Genomic DNA, 18,991 nt, shown 5'->3' with positions numbered 1-18,991 from the left:
AGCGCCCAGCGTGCGAGGCGACCCGCAGGGTTCTCAAGCCGTGACAACCATGACAGTGCTTGGTGGTCAGTCTGTATTGTGAAATCTGCGCCATCCAAGTACATGTTAAACTTTTTGAGGACGAACACTAGGGCAAGACACTCTTTTCCTCTCACTGAATAGTTCTGTTCGGCCGCCGAGAGAGTGTGGCTGGCGAACGCCAGAGGGTACAGTTCGCCGCTATGCTCCTGTAGCAAAACAGCCCCTATGCCGTACTCACTTGCATCGGTTTGGAAAACAAGGTGGCGGTTGAGATCTGGCAACCGCAGGCTTGTGGTGTCGGCGATGGCTGTTGCTAGTGCCTTAAACGCCTGCTCCTCCGAAGCCGTCCATGACCACCTGGCGCCCTTTCTTAGCAGCTGATGGAGGGGCGTGCCAAGTCAGCTCAGTTGAGAATGAAGTGCCTGTAGAAGCCGACCATACAAAGGAAGCGCTGCAGACTTTTGACATTCTCTGATTTCGGGAACTGCAAGATCGCCTTGAGCTTCTCCTCGTTTGGCCGGACTGAACCTTGGTCCACAATGAAGGCCAGGAGCTCGATCCTGCTTGCAGCCAGTCGTACCTTGCGGGGGTTTACTGTGAGGTCTGCGTTCTGCATGCGCTCTAACACAGTCTGCAAATGAACGTGATCCTCAAGGTTGTCTGAAAATACAACCACATCATCCATGTAGGCCGTCGCGTAGTTGAACTTCGCGTCTCCCAGCACGATGTCCATCACGCGCTGGAAAGTTGCTGGGGAATTCGACAAACCGAAAGGCAGCCTCACGAACTCAAACAACCCTCTGGTACAAGTGACCGCTGTTTTCTCGATATCCTTTTCCGCTACAGGGATCTGTAGGAAACCTCTACTACAGTCAAGTGTAGTAAAAAGCTTTGCTGAACCTAGCGCATACATAACAGCATCGATGGATGGAAAGGGATACTAATATCTCGTTGTTATCGCGTTTTGGGGTCTGTAGTCTACGCACATGCGGACACTACCATCTTTCTTATCGGCCAGCACAATCGGAAATGCCCAAGGGCTTTTTGATGACCTCACAGCTCCTGTATTTACCATCTCCTACAGGGCTCCGTCCAGCTGTGGTTGCTTGTGGACGCTCAAGGGCCTCTGGTTGAACCGTAGTGGACGCACATCTCCCGTCTCGATGTGTTGCTCCAAAATGTTCACAGTACCCGGAGCTTCCGTGAACTTTGCTGCCAAGGGTTGTAGTATGGTTGCGAGCCGTGATTGTTCTTTTGGTGGTCCTGTGAACGACATTAGGATTGTTTGCAAACCAGTTTCAACCTTTCCCGCAGTGGTCTCCGCTGTCAGTAACCCTGACAACGATTCTGATGGTCTTGCCGCAAAGCTGTTTAGCGGCGTTCCAGGTCATAGTGGTAGTTTCTGGCCTTCACGTCAAGCACTAGCCCTGTTCTGCCCATAAAATCACGGCCCAGAATGGCTCGACAGGAAAGACAGGGAAGGTACAAAAACCGCTGTCTGTGTTTGCCGCCATCAACGATTACTGTCAGTCTCGCTGCCGCTGTAATCGGCACAACCTCGTCTGAAGCTGTCCTGATACTGGTGCTTACGTGCCGGAATTTGATCTTTCTCGGAGAGCACGATTCTCCGACAGCGTCTCCAAACACAGAAACCGTTGCCCCAGTGTCCAATAAAGCAGGTATAATCAGGCCGGCTACCTTGACTGTAATGAAAGGTGCATTGTCCACGCTTGCAACCTGTCCGCCAAGGGCCAAGGGCCAACAGCTCACCATGCGCTGATTGTTGCTCGCTGGATGCCCTTCGTGTGCCTTTTGCACCAAGTTCTCGCCTTCCATGTCGTTCATGTAGAGTGCGGCATGCTCGAAGACAGTTGGTGTGAAATTTTGGCTCTGCTCCTGCACCTGCCGTCCGCGCCGAGCTTTCGGCGGCCGTTTTGGCCGCTTTGGCCGAAGTGGGTCTTTGCACTGCTGCGTCTGCGGTTTGTGCACTGCTGCCTGCGGCGATGCGGCGAGTCTCGCCGCAGTTTCGAGTGGCGTATCTCGATTGGTTGCGCGAGGGAGTGTGCACAGCGTGCCGCTGGGTGGTAGTGGTAGGATGACCAGAATACCAGTGCATGGTCGCTTGCGCCGGTCCGCTGCACGGTGTCCGGGCGGGGTGGCGCCTCCCAGCTAGCAGAGCTTGAGTACACGGTCTGGTCGAAAGCCACTTGCCGCCTTTCCTTGTTGCTCGACTCGGGTGATTTTGGCACGATTTCCTTGATGATGTCTGCACAGAATGATTTCCAATGATTAGGAAATGTCTCCCTACTGTGAGGTACCTGCCTCTAGTCATTCCGCCCGAACAGGCGCTCCCACGATGGCACCTCACCGCTGGGTGGGTCGGCGCTTGAAAACCATCTCCCATGGTGGCGCCGCACCGCTGGGGTGAGTCAGCACTGCAGCCATCTCCCACAGTGGCGCCGCACCACTGGGGTGAGTCTGCGCTGCAGCCATCTCCCACGGTGGCGCCGCACCGCTGGGGTGAGTCAGCGCTGCAACAGCTTCCCACGGTGGCGGCGCACCGCTGGGGTGAGTCAGCGCTGCAAGAGCTTCCCACGGTGGCGCCACACCGCTGTGGTGAGTCAGCGCTGCAACACCTTCCCACATTGGCGCCGCACCACTGGGGTGAGTAAGCGCTGCAGCCCTCCCCGCCGTGGCTTCTCTCTGCTGTTTGCTTCTGGTCATTCCCTCGTGGTGGCCGGTTGTCGGACCCAACGCCTGCTCACAGTGCTGCCTTCCTGGCTCGCTGCGTTGCTCTCTTCCAGTGTGATCTCGGCTGGTCACGCCCGGAGGGGGCCTGCAGTATGCACGCACAGGAAGCTCTAAGCACGCCTCTTTAGGCGGTGGTGGTTGGTAGGATTCCGTGGCCATCAGCGAAGCTTGTAAGGCTGTGGCCTCCTTTGCCAGGTCATCGAAGTCGGAGAACCACCGGGATCGCAAGTACAGCTGGAACCTCGGGTGGCACTGTCGGACGACGCGGAAAACCTTTCCCGCCTCGGGTGCCGCCGGTTTTGCTCGCTCGTACAGGTCCTGCATACAACGCACATATTCGCGAAGGCTTTCACCGTCTCCCTGTGTCCGTGCGTAAAGTTCATCTTTGATGTGGTACTCATACCCGGGAGGCAGAAAATCCAGCCTAAAGTGCTCCTTGAAGTTCAGCATATGCTCAAATGGCTTCTGGTGACGTCTCCAAACACCGGCTGCCGACCGCAAAGCAACTGGCAAGGTCCTGCTTATAGCATGCTATCTGAAATTGCCATGGCTTGTTGGTAGTCCGACAATTCATAAATAAAGTCGAAAACAGACTTTTTGGCTGTGTAGCCTGTGTACGTCGGCACGGCTAAGTTTAACCGCAACGACGCATTGCAGTTACAGTTGCATTGATGCATAATGCCTCAGTGTTAGGCTTGCTAGCCTGAAGCGACAACAGTTGCTTTTCAAACTCGGCCTTCGATGCTATCAGTTGGGCCATCAAGTCAAGAATTGTCTTTGTGTTGTCTGATAGCGAGTCAGTCTGTGCAGTACTATCCGGGAGAAGTGCTGAGGCATTTTGGCTTAACCGGGGAACAGCATTCTCGTCCGCCGACATAGTTGTACCTGTAAAATATTGTGAACCCGGCCTGAAATACAGCCTTTCTGACAGGCGCAGAAATAAAAAAGCTTCGAAGTAGGCGCGCACGGACAATCAGCGGTTACAATTTGTCGATAAGCGCAAACTCTGTGGCGAGTCACTCACAGGATTTGGTGCGCATCTTTTGGCCGCTCTTTTTTTAACGCCAGCTTTGTAGTTGAGCGTTGGCTTGTGGTAGACGATTGGAAGCATTCTCCACTGGCCAAGTGATGCTCGCAAAGTAGGCACGGCCGGCGTTTGAGGCGCTTAATCCGCCGGTCACAGCTGCGTGAAAAAAGGTTAGCAGCCCGAACAAAGCATACACACTTCGGAAGCGTTCTGCAAGCATTCCCACATGAAGGCGGCAGTCTAGCTCGCTGGGCGAGTCAAGGCTCGAAGTCAAGAATAGGGAAAAAGAAAAAGAAATCACTTTGGTCGCCAGTGAAGGATCCCCCTTGAAGCATAAGGGGTGCGCGAGCCCGAACCCGCCTGACGAAGTAACGCTGATCCGCATGAGAACAAATCACCGGTTTATTCCGGGAAAACCAAGGTAGGAAAAAACAAACAAAGCAAGTTGGGAGCAATATAAAAAGAGTCCAGCAAACGAGCACGGAAAGCGCGTAAAGCAAACATTGCGGCGGTTGGCGCCCTTCTTGTCCAGAGAGTTACAGCATGGTGCTGTACACTAACGACGACGTCTTCAGTCACTTGGCCCGACGACGGGTAAAGAGCGTCCGCCGCACACGCTGGTTGCTCCTCGCTGTCCGGGCGTCATTGCTGTGGCTGGCCGCCCGTCGGTCCCGTCAGCAGCCCGCGGAAGCAGCCGCTCTCACATGTGCCCCGGTCGGTGCGCACTCCCCCCGGCGCTCCTGTGAGCGCCTCTTTTACGCCACTCCGTTGGTTGTGCGCATGTTCCGGGTTATATGCGCACTACACGTATTTGTGCCGTCTCACTGTTCATCCCACACGCGAGCACGGGCTCATGACGCACTGACGACACAATCGCTGCTCGACGCGCGCACTTCACCGTAATCACCCTGCGCGTGCGCTTGTGGGGGCTGCATTCCTACAAGGTTCAATCATGCACGACCTAACTTGAATACATTTGCAGACACATCGAAACTACACCACACAAGCATAAGACAGCTGCATGTAGATGAAGCCACTCAACTCCTCACGGCATCCTCGACCACGCCAAAAAGTACATTCCCAACGCCGCTGGTTCTACCCGCTACTAGAGGAGGATTCGGAGGAATGTAGACTGTAGGCGTGCGCGAGAGGCCCACAACAAGGAGTGAAGTATCCCTCACCCGTACCCGACGTCGGGATACCTCCTTTTGTTGAAATACGCAAATGCGTTAGGAAAACGTGTGTGGCAGAACGAGATAGTTGGAGCTCATTTATAACGTCAATGAACTCCTACACCGGCTTCCGAAAAGTATGAACAAGGATACGCAAACTCAATGGACCGCAAACACACAGCCCGCCTCTGGTCACCACAACCGGGGACACACTTAAAGACCAGGTTTACGCACTTGCACAACAGTTCCAAAACCCGTCTAGTTCGGCACACTACACTAACGCTTTCATGAAACACAAAAATTCGGCCGAAAAGAAGTCTTTATTTGATAACGACAAGTGAGCCTCATCTTATCACTCGGAGTTTTTACTTCATCACCTGAGTGCCACCCTGAGCACTTCCTAACTCAAAGCTACAGGCCCAGACAACATCACATATACAATGATACAGCACCTACACTCCAATATTCTTCTAATACTCCTCCATTTATATAACAAGATATGGCAATGTTGGCCAATTCCAAACGCTTGGACGGAGGCTATAGTTGTAGCTTTCCTGAAAGAGGGCAAGGGCCATTCTTCTCCTGCTAGCTATCGGCCCAATGCCCGAACCAACTGACTGTGCAAGCTTCTCGAGAAGATTATCAACAGCAAATTTATGTACATTTGAGTAAAATGGTCTTCTTGAGAGCTGGCCAGCTGGCTTCAGGGCGGGGAGATTCACCAGCGATCAACTGGTTGCGTTGGAATCATATATAAAGGATGCGTTCCTTGTTTTACGTTACTGTTCTTTTTGACATCGAAAAGGCCTCTGACACCACTTTGCGTTATCGCACACTTAGTGACCCCTAGGCATTCGTTGTTCAGGGTAACATTCAAAATACTCTTAATACACACTTGTCGGCGAGAACATTTCGTGTGATAGTTTGTTCTGCGCTGTGAAATGTTCATGTGAAAGAAAATGGCGTGCCACAAGGTGGGGTGTTAAGCTGCACTCTCTTCATTGTAAAGATGAACTGTCTTTGGAAGCCATTGCCACCTACAATCTCCTATTCCAAGTATGTAGACGACGTTCAGATTTCCGTAAATTACGCAATATGTCAATCTTCAAACGCCAAGTTCAGCTAGGCGTCAAGAAACTTTCCAGCTGTGCTGACAAGAGAGCCTTTCATCTCAATCCCGGAAAAAGCTCTTGTGCTGTGCTCTCCAGGAACCGTGGGGTCACGGCAGACCCATGCATCACTCTTGAGAATTTGCCGATTCCTGTTAACAAATGGCACAAGCTTTAGTTTTTGTTTATTCGATGAAAAGCTCACATTCATTTCTTATATCAAATAACCCAAATTCAAAGGCTTAAAAACAATAACGTCCTCTCCCACCAATTCTATGGGGCCAACAAACATCTCCTGCTGCGTCTTTACACAGCTTTGGTGGGGTCTCGGCTACACTTCGGCTGTGTCGCGTACAGGTCAGTGACAACAACCGCCCCTAAAATCCTCGACCCAGTGCTGTATCATGGCCTGCGGCTCTCTTGCGGTGCTTTCCGCAGTAGCCCTGTCGAGATTCTGTGTCGAGTGTGACAAATAAAGCTTAGGGCATCAGCGGGAGTATATCGACTTGCTGTATGCATTTAAGATCAGATCTCTAAATAACCATACTTTAAATCCTATCATAAACATTATATCAAATTTTCAACTCTTTTTAAATAGGCCGTCCATCTCCTTACCTTTCTCCCTCAGGGTAACGGAGGAGGTTTCTGCTTTCAAGTTTCCCCTGTAAAACAGGCACAAGAAGCTCATCGATACGTTTATCCCACCATGAAATCTACGTCCTATATCATGCGACCTGCCATTCACAGTAGTAGAAAAATTAGAGTACCCTTGCAGTGCGAAGTACAGGTAGGCAGGATTCTTCAGCGACGCCTCCAGAACTGCTTCTACTGTCTCTTGTGCAGTGCACGGACCACATTTCGGAGTTAGTGAAATAATGTATTTTTATAACAGTACTTCCATGGCATAAGCGTAAGGCATCTTACTGATTTGAAATCACATCAAAAAACAAAATTACTGATTACATCGTGCACACAGATTTCCTAAGCGTTGTACAGGCGCTGTCACCGGGAAGGTCATCCAAAAACTATGTCATCAATTCTTTTTTGAAGGTACTAATGATGGCATATGCAGAAATATTCAAATATTTATATGCTGGGAACCAGGGCACTGTGGAATCCCTGCAATGAGGTCGGCCATAAAATGGGTGGTGCTGCTGCTCTCATGTTTACAGTTAACCGTACAACAGTACCTTACACCGACCGAAAGACACACATCAGACGACAGCTTCGTAACACATGGCAATTACACTGGAGTCAACAAACAGAAATAAATGTAATAACCCCACAGTTGGGGCGCTACTCAACTGGCTCACACCACAGATACAATGAAGTCGCCCTGGGTAGGCTGTGGATATGTGAAGCACATTTAACGCGCTGCCACCCGCTCTCTAGAATTTCGATACCTATGTGTAAATGGTGTGAAAAGGGCCTATCATAGTCCACATACTAGTCACATGACAGGCACTTGACACAACACGACACAAACATTTCCCTGAAATATACAGATGGAACAGTCCACTGCAACCCTCAAACTTTTTCGCCTACGAACCAATGTTTTCTAGTCAACGTGTTTTTAGGTTTTTAGCTGAGGTAAAATTTCTGCAGCTCTTGTCATAACATGTGTAATCATCCTGTACATATGCACCAGCCATCTCAATTGTTTTTTTTGTTTTGCATCTCTCTTACTTTTTCGTCACATTATTTAAATTTATTGTCCAATCAAAATTCAGTAACTTCTCTGGCGCTCTTTGCCCGTGTAGGCCGTGACCATTTATCACCCACCATCATCATCATCATCTCGACGTCATCATTCAGGTAGAGGGCACGACCAGGATCACAGCACTACATAGAAAGCCCACAGATCACCAGCAGTACCTGCACTTTCAAATTAACTATCCAGGCCATTGTAAGATGAGTATTCCCTATTCTCAGTACGACCGATGCCGCAGAACATACTCTAACCATGCCCACTTTCACCTCAACTCCCAATAACTCAAAAATGCCCTCATTCGTCAAAAGTACCCAGCACCCGTGGTCGATGACTCCATCAACAGAGATTGTAACCTAAATAGCGAGGACATTCTATCTGCCGGTATTTCCAGGAATGAAGGAAGACAAATATAGTCTTCACCGACTAACTTGCATTGCGTAAAATAATATTAACCTTTCGAGACATTTTATTATACTGAAACAAAGACGCCAACTATACTCAATCTTCCAAAAGCCCCCCGAGTGGTTTATCGCCGCGGAAAAAACCTGAAAGGTATGGTAGTCACAGAGAATGCGAGTACAATTAGGGCACCCAATGGGGATGCCAGCCATAGAATAAAACGCGTTGTAAGGTCTGTTCACACATGCCGATGACCACTACTGCGAAAGCCTGCTCCTCAGATTACGTGTTTAAAATAAATGCGCGTCTATGCTGTGACAGCCATAATGTCGTCTAAATGCTTCATTGTGACGCCTGTTGCATGCAGTACATGGGGCAAACAGAAACCACCTACCGTAAAAGATTTCATAACCAACGTTCTCAATCTGAAACACAACCGAATTTGCCCCTTTAAAGGCATGTCAGCCTCCAGGGTCATTCAATCGACGAAATTTAAGTCACTCTCCTAGAGATAGGTTTTCACATTAACCGGGACCGCGAACCGAAAAAATCGTATCTGATTTATAGGATCAAAGAACTGATTCATGTTATCAACGAGAGTACTGTTAGCATGTCATGCCTCCGCAGCACTATGGTCCTTGATTGACAACAGAATGTGGAGGCACACTGTTTGACACCCTTCCATCATCATATAAAGAATTTTTTTTCCTTCAGAGCCACCCACCATTAGCTCAGACAAGGGACCGCCAAAAAACCACCTAAGCCTCGCGGTGGACATGCTGCGCGATAGCCGCTGTCCAAGTAGGGGCAATTACAATTCAGAAAAGAGAGGTAGGTGACGTGGAACGGGAGTGCCAGTTTTGCCGTAACTTAAAATTCTCGGGTTCTTTTAAGACATAGCGGTAGCGTAATTCAGTGGTTTTCTGTCTCGACCGTCGGTTCAACTTCACGCATGTCGCGCGGTGTGGACACCTTTACATTGCTCTACGCTGCCGCTAAGGACGACGTAATTCAGTGTTTTTCTGTATCGGCCCTTCATTCAACTTCACGCATCTCGCGCGGTATGAGCACATTTAAATTGCTCTATGCTGCCGCTAAGGACAGACGGAGCCGTCATCACCTTCTTCGAACTCACCGCACCCCTGTGTAACATGATCCCGGTCTTTCACGTGGTCTGACCGCTCTGCGGCTCGCCGCTGGCTGCCACCAATGCCTTTCTCCGTCGCCATGTCGCCGACCTTCAAGGGGCAAACAAAGTATAATTACCACCGGTTTCTTCGCGCAAGCAATTCCTCTCCGCCTAATGGTCTGTCCTGGGTTACCCACAAAACAAGTGCCGGGACAAACCGCGTCCTTAGTTAGTACACCACCGCCACGCTCTGCCAATCTGTGCACATGCGTTGTCTGTATTATGTTTGTCAGTTTCCTTTTCATCACAGCCGCAGCGGGCGATACAAAACTTTTCTCCCGCTCCCATCCCCCAACCGTGCCGTTTTCTCACTAACACCACAGCCTTTCCTGTTTTTTTTTCTTTCCTTTTTCTCCTCATTACTTTTTAGCCTGTAACCTGTCTCTACTGTTTAGCCTGTAACTACTAAAGCCCTAAAAAAACTTGGCCTTCTCAAGAGGCGCCTACATTTAGCCACCAAGGAAACCAGGTTTCATGCGTATAATTGCCTTATCCGGCCCTCACTATAATACGGTTCAATCATACGGCATCCTCAGTACGCAAACTTAACTAACCTCTTGGAATCCGTCCAGAACGAGGCAACCCGGTTCATCACGTCCTCGTACTCGCGTTACCAAAGCGTATCTTCTTTAAAGGATTTACTTCATCTTCCCTCGCTTGCCACGTGCCGAAAGTTGGCTCGAATATCTTTTTTTCATTCGCTGTACCACAGTAGCACGCCGTTTTCCCAGATTCATATCATTCCACCGCCTCATATCTCCTCCCGGGTAGACCACATTTTCAAAGTTAAACCAATTTTCGCTAAAATAGAAAGATATAAAAACTCTCCTTTAGTCCTTGCAATCGCAGAATAGAACTCGTTACCTGCTCACATCGCAGAACTGTCCGGTTCATCATCCTTTCAACATGCACTCAAAACCTTTCTTGAAGTTCTTTGATGTCGCATAAATCTTTCTTGTGTTTTTCTTTTTTTTCTGTATCTTTTTTGCCCCCAGTAGAGCGTACTGTTAGCGCTCTTTTGTTTTTGCCTACTGTTTTAAGTGTATTTCGCGTGAAGCCCTTTTTTCATTCAATGTAATGTATTGTTGTTTGGCGTTGTTTATGGATTGTACGTTCAGTGTCTCGATGGAGTAGTCATGTACACCATCTCTGCCTTCATTTATGTTCTGCTCGAAAAATGTACTGTACTTTTGATCATAACCCCACTGTATCACCCCTATGAAATGCCCATTCGGGCCTTTAGGGTATGTAAATAAATAAACAAACCTCCTAAAACACAGAAGAGACATTTTAATCCTTTGAAAAAGGAAAACCATGCACGGATGGCAAATATTTTTCCCCGCTTCCATTAGCTCATCTTCTAACTTACGCTGGTTCTAACCTTCAGGCGCAATATACAATCAGCAGGTACTTCTAATTTTTAAAGCACAGCAAGCGTTTGAACTGACGAATACGGGAAAAAAATGGTTCTCGCAAGTGTATCTGGTTGGTTCCTGCTTATGCAGAAAAAAAAGATGAGTGTAGAATTTAGAGTTAGAAGATGAAGGGTATCTAAAATATGCAATTATTGGCAGTAGCAAAATCTTAAAACGGGAATTGATATATTGGAACTTCTTCGTATTTGTGTTACGTCAAATATTCGTAGTTGACGTAGCTACAGGTAGGAGGTTTCAGCGTTTTAATGTCATTTCTCACTTTTCTCTTACATAATACTCTAAATAATAATGAATGCCAGGGCAATAAAAAAAGAAAATGCTGCAATAAAAAAAAGGTGGTGATCTCAACAACTCCCATTGTACTTCGTAAGGGTCCCTTTCAAAATAGTGAAAATCAACCAACAGCTTCCTCCACCACCTAGTACACCTTAAGTTAAAGACTACAGAGAAGGCATTTAAGAAATTTCCAAGCAGAATTCGCTGGCATGGCTTCTTGCCTCCACTCTCTGGGAAGTATGAGCAAAACTTTGTTCCCGAAGCCTCATTCATTTCTGGAGTAAAAAAATGTAAGCAGCATTTGACGAAAACGTTAACGTCGGTGGTTGTACCAAGGTAATACAATGTGCATAAGACCCTGCAGCAGCAGTTAACCTGTCAAGTACGGTCCCTTTATTGTCTGGTGCATATTATTAGGCTATTTTCTCACCATAGAAGACTGACTTCCAAAACCTGCTGATCCCTGATCTGTGAAAAGTTTTTACACAAGCGGGCATGCAGAAAATAAAGTGAAATTTGCTAGCTCCTTTTCAGAGAACGAAATCCTCCATGAGCTGCCATCAAGGTGGCAGGTTACACCATAAATATTCACATTGGGTATTTTGGCTTTTATTAATAATAAGCAAAACTAAGTTACCCAACACAGTGAAAGCAAATTGGACTGTTGGTTCCAGAGGGAGCCCTTGTTTCGTGTCTAATGCCCCTCTGACTACTTCTGAGCTACCCTGTGATTCTTTGTGAGGTCTCTGGGGCAGCACACAGTGCCCTTTCATAGAATGGTGGCAGGCATTCATGACCGCAAAAACATCGAATTATTCTTGTTTCCCTATGCTGGGTCTAGATTGTACAGCAGAATATTGCTCCTACAATAGGTTTTTAATACTTTTCTTAGTATTGCGTGGTCTGTAGATTTTCAGTGACAGTAACATGGGCTTATAAGGCTTTAAGCATCAACGTACCTATTTTTAAGGGCTCCCCTTCACCTTCTTTCCAAAATGGAACTCCAAAGACACCTAGGCCTGTTCACAGTTGCAGATGTAGTGAAAGAAGGGACGCTAATTGTGCAGTTTTATTAGCTTGGCAGTCACTTTTGTCGCTTGGTGTCGACCTATTTCTGTCGCTGCAAGCAAAAGCGCACCCCGTTTGTCCCAAGCGTGAATGGGCCTTATAACTGTACCTCAAGCAAAGAAAACAAATTTGAAAAAAAATTTACGCATTTCAAACGACATGACATTTATGACACAAATTGTTTCGATGTAGCAGATTACAGAAGAAGAAACCTTATTCTTCAGGTATTATTTGGCGCGCACATAACTCAGAAAATGGTTATAAATAAATAAAGGTGCGAGTTCACTTGCCCGTTTGATCTCTTATGAAACTGCCTTTTTCATGAAGTCACTGCTAAATAGTAATGCAATTTTTTTCTTCTTTTAGGTCACATGCCGTACTAATTTGCATATTAAAAGAGGTCGGGCTATGCCGGTCTGAACTAATCGATGTGCTTTACTTCAAACCCAAAATTGTTAATTAACGGAGGATGCGGGCCAGGGCAGTGCGGGCCTCGTCGAACGTGGTGATGTCTTGGGAGACTGGGGTGCCCTCCTGGTGTGCCTCCCTCGCGCGGGTTTTGGCGTCTTCGTTGCCCCAGATGCCAATGTGGCCCAGCAGCCACTGGAGCCGCAGTCGCAGCTTCGGGAGGCCACAGTGCACAGCTTGGTTGCAAGGGAGCACTTCGGGTAGCCGCTGCTGTTGGTTGGTTGATCGGCCACGTGCAGCCGCAGCAGGGCAGTCCTGGATTCTGTCAGTATGAAGGCCCCGGGGAGGTTATGGGGGCCCCTCTCGTGGAGGAGGTCGGCGGCCAGGTGCAGCGGTGCTAGCTCCGCCCGTGGGGAGGAAGTTGGGAAGGGCAGGCGGCAGCTCCGGCTGGCTCCCAGCTCAAGCACCACGCACGCAGCCGTCCGTTCGCACGTACTGTGCGTGACGATGCCGCCCGTGAAGAGATGCAAGTTGCTGCTCAGCTCCTCTTGCAGCAGGGCGGACGTTTCTCTCGGATGGCCTGGGGTGGTGTGGTCCGCTCGTTGCGGACCCCGCGGAGGGTTGTGGCCATTTGTAGGGCCTTCCCGGTGTCTGGTGGTGGCGGCTCCAGACGGGGTAGTTTCGGAACCTCGATGCCCTCCTCGAAGATTGTGTGCCAAGCTCCAATGTGCGAGTTTCGCAGGCTACGGAACCTCTGCAGGAGTGGAGCTCCATCGCGTACGGTCTGCAGGCGATGGATGTGCCGCAATCTCGTCTGAAAGGCCCGCATCTCGATGGGCCATGTGCCCGCCTCGATGTAAGTGCTCGCCTTCCGCGACGTGGAGGGGAGGCGCAGGCAGAGGCGGAGGGCACGGCGTTGGTCGATCTCCAGCTCCTGCCAGCGTCGAGGTCCCAGGTAGGCGAGAGGAAGTGCGCACAGCACAGCTGCGGAGGCCAAGCCGTGGAACATGCGCTGCTCGACTTGGTGTGTGCAGCCATTGCCTCGTGACAGATGCTGCCGCACCCCTTGGAGGACCCGCGCGCTGCGTGCCTGGAGGGCCTTGAGAGCTGGCAGGCATGTGAACCGGCAGTCAATGAGCAGCCCAAAGTACTTCACGGTCAGCCGCAAGGGAAGAGGCAACCCATTGAGTTTGTTGCACGGTGTTCCTCGTCGAGCCCTGCCTCTTCCCGGGTGCAGCATAAGGGCCAGCCTTTTGGCTTTCGAGAGCTGCAGGCCACGCCTCTCGAGGAAGACTGTAACTGCGCCCACAGCGTCCTGGAGTCAGGCCTTGACTGTGTGGCAGTCTTTGGTGGGGCCATGAGTTCAGAGTGCGACGTCGTCAGCGTACACCGCCACCTCCACTGGGTGTCGGACTCTCGGAGGTATGCAGTCGAGGAGACGAGCCAGCACCAAGTTCAAAAAGAACTCACCTTCAACGCGCCTGGATATCTTAACATGCCACTACAGCTTTGCGCCCCATTCTGGTGCGGCAGCCGTTTTACTTGAATTATAATTATTATTGAAAATTCCAACATGGTATCAAATATTCTACAGCCGGTTTCTCGAGGGATAATGCGTGTCTGGGTGCACCTTCAGTGTGTTAAAACCCCAAAATTCATTTTTGCCATTCACTATGCACGCAACCGTGCGGTCGTTACGGACATTTAAAAAGCGGACGAGAAAACCGACGGAAAGTGCTCGTTTACCTACTCGCTTGCAACACCCACTTGGGTTTTTCTTTCATTATGAAAACCCTGAATGTGCATACTATATCTTGAAATAATAGACTGAACGCAGAAGTCAACCCTTGGATACATGTTTTGTTTTTGCTCACCACCAATATGTTTGATATTGCTGGTGCTGTTTACCCATGGAGGCATTTTATTTTTCTTCGTTACCTTTAGAATTCATCTGCATTAGAAATAAGGGGCTGTAATATGAAAAAACAGCAGCGAAAAAAAAACGCCATCGAGGTCGACAGATTGCTTAGTGTATTCTTTTATCAGCATCCTAACCTATGGGTCGTCTTAAAGGGTTCATTCTTTTGTGTTCTTCAGTTGATGGTGGTTTTGTGGCAGCAATGGCTAAAATCAAGGAGCTTTTAATTTCTGGAGATAATTTTTCAAAGCCACACGAATAACTCAAAGTGTACAAAAGTGTACAATCTTGTGAAATAAAACGGCTTCCTATCTCCTTGCCTCATTTTTTGTCAATTTTAAGGCGTCCAAAATCCCAGACAGAAGAGCTTGAATTAGATATGTCTGTTATTCTAAAAATGCACCTCAATATTTCAAACTAAGGTCGTTTAATGGGCTTTTATGCGTAAAAACGAAACACGGAGTGTGCTCCTGCAGAATGGTGGCAAGGAAGCATTTTGCAACATTTCCTCCTGGAGAACGAATGAATCGAGAGAATGTTTCTGGTGAATAACCACACGTACAAGGGCATGACGCATTTTCACTGATGACAAATCTTCCAAACGGTTGTTCAGCACGCCTTACTATGATTTGCTCCACTAGATCATGACAAGGACATAAATAATCCCTTTCACTGTATTTCATATCCGTGTTGGTGTTGGGCTTGGTGAAAGCTTTACAACAGATGTATAGCTTTCCAACTGGATTCAATAATCTGAGCGAGAGACAGAGATGACGATTTTATGTCCGTGATGGGTTCTAAAAGGTAGACGACTTGGACAGTGCCCCCTGAATTGTCAGCCAGAATTTCTTTGGTAATTACGGTGGCTTCGGCCATTCGGACTGCTTTGAGTTGTGGCTCTTTTGTGGAGATGAACACAATTTCCCATTGTTCTACACTCTTAAGTTTGTATCTTGTAAGTGTGCTCGTAAGAAACTTGTTATTATTGGCGCATGTGTTTTTAGAGCTCAAGCAGGACCATGTAATATTGTCTGAGCTGCTATTGCACAAAGAGCAAAAGTTTAAGTTATAGTCTGGATAGCAATGTTGAATAAAACAGGAGTTAGGAAAGTGCGTCGAAACATGACTGCCGCTTTTTTGGGAAAGGTGTGGTGCCCATGTGCATAATTGCATGTAGATAATCTCAAGTGGAATATATGGCCCTCTATGTACTAGCCTTGTCTGCTCTAGTCACGTGTGATTGTTCTAGGCCTTCATGTCGCGTCTGTTGTGGGGATGATGGTGGTTGTTGTGGCACCGTAACACAGCTCAGTTAAACAAGAGCTCCATTGGTGGTGTAGGCCAGTTCGTCTCCTGACAGACCGCCATGAGGCGGAGTCCGTATGAAAAACATTCTTTCGATGGTAGTCTTCTCTACCAGCAAGGCTGCAGTAGGAGATATCCTGCCTTTAGACAAGTACAGAATGGCGGATTTCGTACCGCCTATGATTATGCTTGCTCTGGTAAAAAGTTATAGCAAGTCCTTTTGCCAGTTGCTCTGCCTGCGTGGGGTCGAACTGCTTTACAGGGAAGACCTAAGTGTTCACAGACAGATCTGATTTTACTTGCACTTCTTTCAGGCATGAGTCCCAGGAAGAACCACAATGAAGTAGACGCAACAAGTTTTAAAGAATGACTCGCGTCATCGTGCTTTTGGGCAAGTGTAATTGTGCCGCTTTCAGAACTTGTTTGCTTTTTCTTCTTTTTCACTGCTGCATTGTAATATTTACTCTTCCATTACTGTTGAGTTAGCCTCCAAAAGACTTCAGTGGGGCGGTGGTCATTTTGACATATCTGTCAATGATATCAAATCACAGTTGTACCTTTGTTTATCTGTTCGGCATACTGTGCTCCCCCTTAAGGCTTGGCAGAATGAGCTTTGATGGCTGATGCAGTTCCTGACGGCTTTATATATATATTACCACTTTAAAAAGCCGCATATATTTTTCTTCACGTTTAGCGCAACAATGAATTAGTTTGGTTACAGATGTTTTGTAGTCATAGTTTCAATACAGCCTCTTTTACGATGTATAAAACGCTCTTTTAGGGAAATTTGATAACGTGTTTTGTTCACAACTTTTTTTCTCTGTCGGCACAATTCGAATTTTTATAATCATATTTCATTGTGCCAAGCCGCACGTTGCATATGAAGTTTAAATAAAATCTTCCTGTTCCTAAGTCGCTGTACTTTTATCTGTACATTTTTTCCCAGTATAACTGTTTCCCTTGAACGTGTGTGTAACTTTCTTCCTCAAAACTTATTGATGTTTTTAATAATAGGTAGTGGAGATTGTACGTTATAGCTACATATATGGTTATACTTCGTAATTTATTTCAAAAACGGCCCGTGAACAACAGTCGTTGTTGCATTATCAATCTCGGCAGTGTGAACAAGGTTGGTAAGCCTGTCATTGTATCAAGGGCGCTAAAGCTTGTTAGTGCAGGCTTTAGATTAGTTTTGGCGCGTATTGTTGATGTGACATTTTCATTTTAAAATGTGCTTTTGTTAATACGAAAGTATGTGTTGTGGTCGGCTTGGCGTGCTAACGAAAGCGGCAACCAAAAGCCCATGTTCGCACTCTTCATACAACACACTTATTTGTAACACACGTATACACCCACGTGTTCTCAAGTTCACAAATCAGAGAGGGAAAGCAGATGCACTAAGGTGCATTAGCATGTGCTACGCTGTGCTCGATAGGTCCGCCTTGCCGAAATAGCCCAACTCTTAAATGGCTTCCGATTTGCATTTCTGAACACTGCAATGCAGACTGTAATCTGCAATCTGCAATGCAATGCAGACTTAGCAGACTGTCTTTACCTACTATGAAAGCAAAATAACCTTCATTATTAACTTTGTAGGGGCATGCTGCAGCGTCGGTACATTATTATGCACACGGAAATGAGAACTTAGTCTGCCTCCTTCTTGTGGAGTGAGATTATGGCCACCTATATATCCTATTAGTGTCTGTTGAATCTGTGAATTGGAAAGCTCATATTCGCATTAGACTATTAGGCTTACCAAAAACTACACGGGCTTATCATGACGAAGAGCAAACTGAACCGCATTATTGTTCCTTTCTGGGGCCAATGGTAGCTTGCCCCAGGCCCACTCCAGGAGCTGCCACATTAGCGATAGAACGAAAATGTGTGGGCAGCGGCTCTGATGGCTCCCGGTCAGTAAGCTGTTTCCTACGGACACTGAAAATTTTAGCATTTTTATACCTCCGAGAACACACTTGAACTCGTGCCTAATATCCGGTGGTCGCTATGTGACACAAGCGGAATGAGTTATCGAAATTAAGCGCATTAGCGTGGATGGTTGCCGCTTAACACAGCAGCACAACTAAAGGAATTGAAGCTGCTTGCGGTAAAAATTATTTTCGAAGTTCCATGAAGGAACTAAGGAATTCGGCAGTACAATATTTTATTTCTTGCACCCTCTCCCCAACTGCCGCCTTGCCAACTTAACTGGCCAATGGTCTAGGATCGCTGCGAAATCATCAATTATTTTATACGTGTTCCCCCTGCAATATCATAGTAATGCACATTAAACTTAAAGTAAAGAAAGCCATTTTTGCGCCGACGACTTAAAAAGGGTGTAGGATAGACATATTTATGGATCTTTCATGCGTACCATCGTAATATCTACAAATGTTTGCGGTTGTGGCAGCAAGGAGTAGACGTAATTTCGAACCCAGCGGTACGTCTCTAAACATCTCCAACGTCGGTTGCTCATAATATTTGTGGTTTACCTTGCCTACAAAATGCAAAATGGTTTGTAGTTTATTGATGTGATTTTGCATCCTGGCTTGCAGCTACAACTCTTAGTTGGTTCCAAATAATAAAACGTGTATGTAGGGTTGTATAAAGTAAAAACAGAATGTTTTACACAAGTAATGACTTATGATTGAAATACAACGCGCATGGTGATCGTTGGGAAAATAAAAATACTCCTAATAAGAACAGGAAATGCACTTTATTAAGAACAATCAAAGCTTCATATTACTGTACTTAGTCCTATTGCCACACGATTTTTTCTAAAGCCATGCTCAATTCTCAGGTTTTTTAGACGCACACATATTTTACCTAATCTACTGGCTTTATTAAAAATTTTAAAACGAGCTTATGATTACAACAAATGCTAGATATATCAAAACCTCTGATCACATTATTGAAGTTTCCACTTTGTTGACGATATGAATCATCCTAAGCGTATAAAAGCTATAAAAACGATGTTTCACATTCTGCTGAATGGAAGGTTCTCACAAGAATTTATTCCTAGCAGAATGCGGAAATGCAAAGAAAAAAAAAACTGGAGTAGTACTTAAAAAAGAGCAGAAGGTCAGCATTGAAATAGACCATGCTCAATTCGACAATGTTTTATAAAATCAGAAACACCAACTTACGTAAATGTCCTGTGGAAAAGAAGAACAAATTTATTAGTAGGTCCGTAACACACACGGT

Source organism: Haemaphysalis longicornis, unplaced genomic scaffold, assembly GCF_048455015.1.
Source record: "Haemaphysalis longicornis isolate Haplotype H1 unplaced genomic scaffold, Haemaphysalis longicornis Haplotype H1 scaffold_11, whole genome shotgun sequence".
In the NCBI taxonomy this organism is placed as follows: domain Eukaryota; kingdom Metazoa; phylum Arthropoda; class Arachnida; order Ixodida; family Ixodidae; genus Haemaphysalis; species Haemaphysalis longicornis.
The sequence above is the reverse complement of the archived record's forward strand: the minus strand, read 5'-3'. Positions refer to the sequence as shown.